This window comes from Lottia gigantea (assembly GCF_000327385.1).
Source record: "Lottia gigantea unplaced genomic scaffold LOTGIsca_40, whole genome shotgun sequence".
Lineage (NCBI taxonomy): Eukaryota > Metazoa > Mollusca > Gastropoda > Lottiidae > Lottia > Lottia gigantea.
Window position 1 is genome coordinate 2,392,301 of NW_008709380.1, and position 6,000 is coordinate 2,398,300.

Sequence of the window (6,000 nt, forward strand, 5' to 3'; positions counted from 1 at the left end):
CGAACCGACGGACAGAGGCGACGACAATATACGACCACATATTCATATTTATCAGCATATTCATCACAAATAGAAATCTGGTAGATACCAATCAAAACAACAAACAAATTAATATTTTATGGAGGTAATGAAGATGTTGTTGATTTGCTACCCAAACCTCCTCCCCTTCCTTCTTGATGGACAGTGATGATAGTATGCTCCACAAATTGGATCAATTGTGGAATTGCCCAGTTACAGAAAATGCTTCCTTTAAATTTGAATGTATTGATTTACAGACAGATGAAATCAAGTAAAAGCTTTCATGATTTTACTTATATAAGAAATTATTTACTAAGGTATTACACTACATATTGACAGTAGGTAGATTTATACTGTCAGGCCACCACTGTCTGTTCTTCCTGTTTTATAATTACTGATTAGTGTTAGCGTACATTAACTGACAGCAGTAAGCCTGTACTTCTAATATTATACTCTAATTATCTTAAAATATACAGAAGTACAAAATCATTTAAATTTTTCAGATGGAGTGTTACTTTCTATCTAAGGGATTCAAATTAAGCACACCAAGGTGCCAACTGGTCTCCCTACAGATGTAATTAATGCCTTCTAAAGTAATCTCCAATTCTAATTTTTCTACTGGATAGAATGAAAGGCAAAATATTTTTCACAATGAAAACTTATGAAGTATTGACCAAATTGTCCCTTCCATTTCAGCCCTATTCAGACTTGGACAGGCTTGTACTTATCAAATCCATAAAGAAGACAAAAGCCAATCTTTTGCCTCATGGTTGCAAAATTACAAAACAATTTGATGTCATGAAGATAACATAACATTCAACCTTTCTCAACAACTATGTCATTTACATAAAAAAAAAAAATCCTTATATGATGCCAAAGGATGGAATTAAGTCTTCTTGTTTTGAATTATTGATTTTCTTTTTATTATTATAATAATATTATATAAATATAATAATTTTAAGTTAGAGAATCCATACAGAGTAAATATTGATATAAAGAACAAAATTTTTTTTTTTCATAGTCTTTTTGAGAATTTTGTTTGGAAAATCAAAACAATCTGATTGTGAATTTTGAAAAAATATGCCCCTAAAAATATTACAAGAAAATACAACTTTAATCAAATATAAACTTTAAATAAGTAATATTATATAATTTGTTTGAGACTTTTTTCTTCTTGGAAAAAGATAAAATGGAACATTGACCAGTCATTATTTCCAGATTTTTCATATAAAGATATTGTAGTTTTCAGTTAATAGCCTAAATGAAGGAAAAACTGCATGGTGCTTAGACTGTCATCACTCTTGCTGGTAGCTGTATATTTTATCAAATTGTAAATGAAGCTCAATTCAGATTTTCATACTGAAAAGTGTTGTGGAAAGCTGAATTTGAGCTCTTTCAACCAGTACAGCAAAAATTTCATGGCTAGTACATCCCTTGAAGTTGCATGAATGTTTTTAACATATCTTTAATTCATACAAGTGGTTTTGGCAACGTCATATAGAAGGTTTAAATGAATGGTTTAAATTCTGCTCGTTGTTTTCAGGTTGTAAATCATATGGCATTTTTCCTGTCAGGTTTTTATTGCCAAAGTCTACACTTAAATTTAGTACACCAAATATAGCTTAACACAACCGGTGTGTCTACAATGACAAAACTTAAAATAAAACCAAAAAAGTTTTCTATTGATTTCAAGGCATGAGCTTGAGCAAAGTAAATGTATATAAACTTATCATTGGTGAAGGAAGTATCTAAATAATGAGGTCTTGACTTTTCAATACGAGATTTCAAAGAATCTTTATCCATTTCATAATTCCATTGCCTGAAGCCATTCTGGAGAATAAGATTGAAATTAGAATCTTCTTATCTCTATAAGTTTATAATTTAAAATTCCACCTGCAAGCTATAACATTAATAAAGATTATTAAATGTACCGTATAGGATATATTTTCTTGGAAATTATCTAATAAAATTACAAGACGTATTCTTCACTATTCAAATCATTCTGTCTGTCATGTCACTAATACAATTAGGAAGCCCTTCAATGACATTTTGACAAATCTATTTATTTGCATCATTTTTTTCCAAATAAGTACAAGTTCCAAAGGTATGGTTATCATCATGCTTTTCATTTGGTGAAAATGAACTACCTGGTGAAGAATACACAGACTTTGTAAGTAAAGACAGAATGTAAAATCTATGAAACCATGGCAAATCTAAGTCTAAAGCATACGATGATAAAAAATCTTTTTTTGGAAAATTTTCTCTTCAATCTAATTTGTCACAATTTAAACTAAACACAGGATAGTTTTAGTATACTATTATCTATGCTTGAGGCTACAAAATTTCAAGTTTATCCTCAATGAAATACCTACTTTACTGCGGCTGCAATTTCCAGACAACCATCCTTTAAGCAAAATAGAACTGGTTTAATTTGTTCTGCCGTCATATCAAACACATGGATTAGTCCAAGGCCAAGCAAAGCAAGTCATTAGCTTTTCATTACATAACAATCACAATGTCATTTCCTACCTACTTAAGCACAATAGTTTTTTGAAAAGTTAAGACATGTGAGGAAATAGGTTGGTGAAAAGGATTTATGTCCGAAAGATAATGCCAATTGGCAATTAGAAAATATCAAAACTATACAGGCTGATCGCATGCCAACTATGTCATACTTCCCAGGTCAAACTTTGCTACTTCACTTTACCCAATAAATAAAACAAATTGCCGTTTTTTAAATTCTAGTGGTATTAAATGAAAAAATCTTACAATGGTTTGCTAGTGAAAATGTTCATCCGTTTCATTTAGTTTTGGCTACCATCATACATTTCATTTAACATAATTGTTCTATTGGTTTAAGACACACAGACCTTGTAAGTAAAGATCAATAAATATTGAAATCTTTGAAGCAATGACAAATCTAATCTAAAACGTAAGATGGTCAACATGTCCTTAATAGTTCATTGTCAAATACATTTGGATAATCTTCACTAAAAGTTGTGTTTTCGTTTAAATCTGGTTTGTAACAACTAAAACTAAACTAAGGGAAGTTTTGACAACTGTCTTCTTTGTTGTGCTAAGTAAGGTTACAAATATTAGCATCATATTCTCAAGATTGTCCTCGATGGCATATCTATCTTTCTATTTCTCTGAATGATGATGAAATTGGTTGTTGATATATGTCCAATATTTAATGCCAATTGGTAATTACAAAATATCAAAACTATTTTGTTCTAATGTCAGGCTGATCGAATGTCATCTATGTCACAATTCCTAGGTCTAAGTATACCATATGTCACCACTATCATATATATACACCTTTTCCAATAAAGGACAATTCCCATTTCTGATAGCTACATGTATGTCCAATATTTAATGTCGATGACGTTTAGAAACTGTCAAAACTATTTAGTTCTAATGTTAGGCTGATCCGATGTCAACTATGTCACAGGTAAAATTCTAAACATTGCTACTACTACATACACTACTTTTTCCTATATATCAATGATAAATTGCATAAAATCAACACTATAATAATATATGATATATTGTATAATTGAACTAGTTTTATAGATTATTCACATAACTTAAAGAAAATACTAAAGTCACCTAAAGTCATTGAAGGTCAATCAAAACACAATTGAGAACACCATTCATTGTGGTGCTCTGACTCCATAATTAATTTCAAAGCATCTAGAACTTATTACAACACTGAATATGTCGTCTTTAGATAAAAAAAAAACATTCTCATATTAGTCATTGAATATATTCAAATGATATAAATCATGTCTACATTTCAGGATACGGTGTTGCAAAGAGAGTTAGATCGAGTTAGATTAGTTGTTGGTTCTAGTATCTGTCTGTATGTGGAAGTCAGATGACCTTGAATAAGTCAGGACATGATGTATATTTCTGATTAAATTTATTTTCTTGTCCCTTTAAAGCTCTGAGAATTACCAAAATCAATAATTTGCCAGTAAAGTGCTACCTCTGTTATTGCTAACAGCACAGGTAGAGATAATACTCGTGATGATAGAGGTGGAAGGCCATACAAAACTGTTATTCTGAAACATCTGCCTCAATTCCAGTCTCTGATAAATATGTCAGGAGGTGTGGAAAAACCTAGATTTTCTGTCTCTACACCAGCCAACAACTTTCAAAATAGCTATCAGAGGCTAGAAACTGGATGTAAAAACAGATTGACGTTAAAGTTCATTCCTTTCTCTTATGTAAGATTTGTCATCGAATCTACATTTCAAATGGCAAATCAAAATCATGTTTTTATTATAAAGAAATGAGTTCTCATATTCAATGTGCCTTATGCAATATAATAACGCTATTAAAAAATATTATTATAATTTGACACAAAAACAGGATATCACGTATTTATAAGGACGATGACTTATTAATTGGAATATAGAATTCTAAAATCTTGACAGGTTTCTTTTTAAATGGCTTAGAATTCAATCTTCAAACTGACATTAACTAGAGCACGCTTGCTTCATTATCAATTTTCAGTGAATATGATAAGAAAAGAATGCTCTCAGCTAGATGAAAGATATTGAACTGGAAAGAAAGTCAATGAGTTAAAGTGGCCTATAGATCAGGAAGTCTTCTTATAGACATTAAGACCACTATTGTCTCTCAATGACTCTATAAGCCATTAATCTAAAACTGATACTAATACCAAATAGTCTTGACAGGAATAACATTTCTCATAAACAGTTATTGTACATCTCCATAACAAAATCAATTTTCATATTTTAGGGACATTATTGTATCATTTTTCACAGAATTAGCTGATAAAATTCATTATTAGCTTTACAGAATTAAATTACAAGACTTTTGGAATTTCAACTACCAGTATTTGGAATTTAGTAGAAACTGGAATCACTTGGCACCTCATTGTTAGAAATATATATGCCTTGAACAGAATATGTCCATATTTAGTATGTATAATGGTTGGAACATAAAATTGGCAACAGAAAAAAACATTGTGTGGAATACAACTTCCTCCTCAAGAGTCAGATATATAGATCCTCAATATTTCAGGAATGAATTCTTAAACTATTATAGTCATTAAGCAGCACATGTCTTTCAAATGTATTTAAACTTTTTATGATGACATATTGAATGCTGATAAAAAAAAAAGTTTGACATTTAGAAGATTTTTAGCTTCTTTGATTTCAGTGACAAAATCAGTGGAATAAAACATTCTTTACATGTACTGGTTCACTGTCAATACGTCTGGGTGATTACAAATCTGTTATATATATTTTATACACAATGAATACACAGACATCTTGTGAATGCATCATAATTTCTCTTAATCACATCACATATCCAAACACAAGAGAGCACGTGCAATATAGATCATACATATATATTTGTACAATATATTTGTTTTTCACAGATACCCTGACTAAGGTAACATTTAAGAGAGGTATGTAGACTTGTTATGATGTACCGGTATTCAAAATTATCAGAGTGTTAACTTTCCTTTCAAAAGCTCATTTATGAAGTATTGTAGGCTCTTTGGAAACTACTAAAGTGACCCACCCACCATAGCGATCACCATCAACATATGGCTGATAATAAGAATACCAGGTATAAGTTGAATCTCTCATGCAACTGAGTTGTGACTTGCATTCTGAACTTAAGGCCACTCATTATTCGCAACATTACGCAGCTGGTAATTGCTATGGTGTGAGGGTACCTTTAGCACCAGACAAAAAAAAATGGGACATGACATAAAGCTTTCCATATTAAATAATTCAGCATAGAGATGAATGTCAAATGACCATTAACCTCATCTTATTAATTTAAATGATACTTTTTATAAAGAACTTATTTTTTTTTTATATAATAGATAGGGACTGTGACCTGAAGCGTAGTGTTTTTAATGTTAATTATTTACTGATAATATATATATACTGATGTCAATGAACTATTATACTGTAAAACTGTAATAGAGTAAGTATA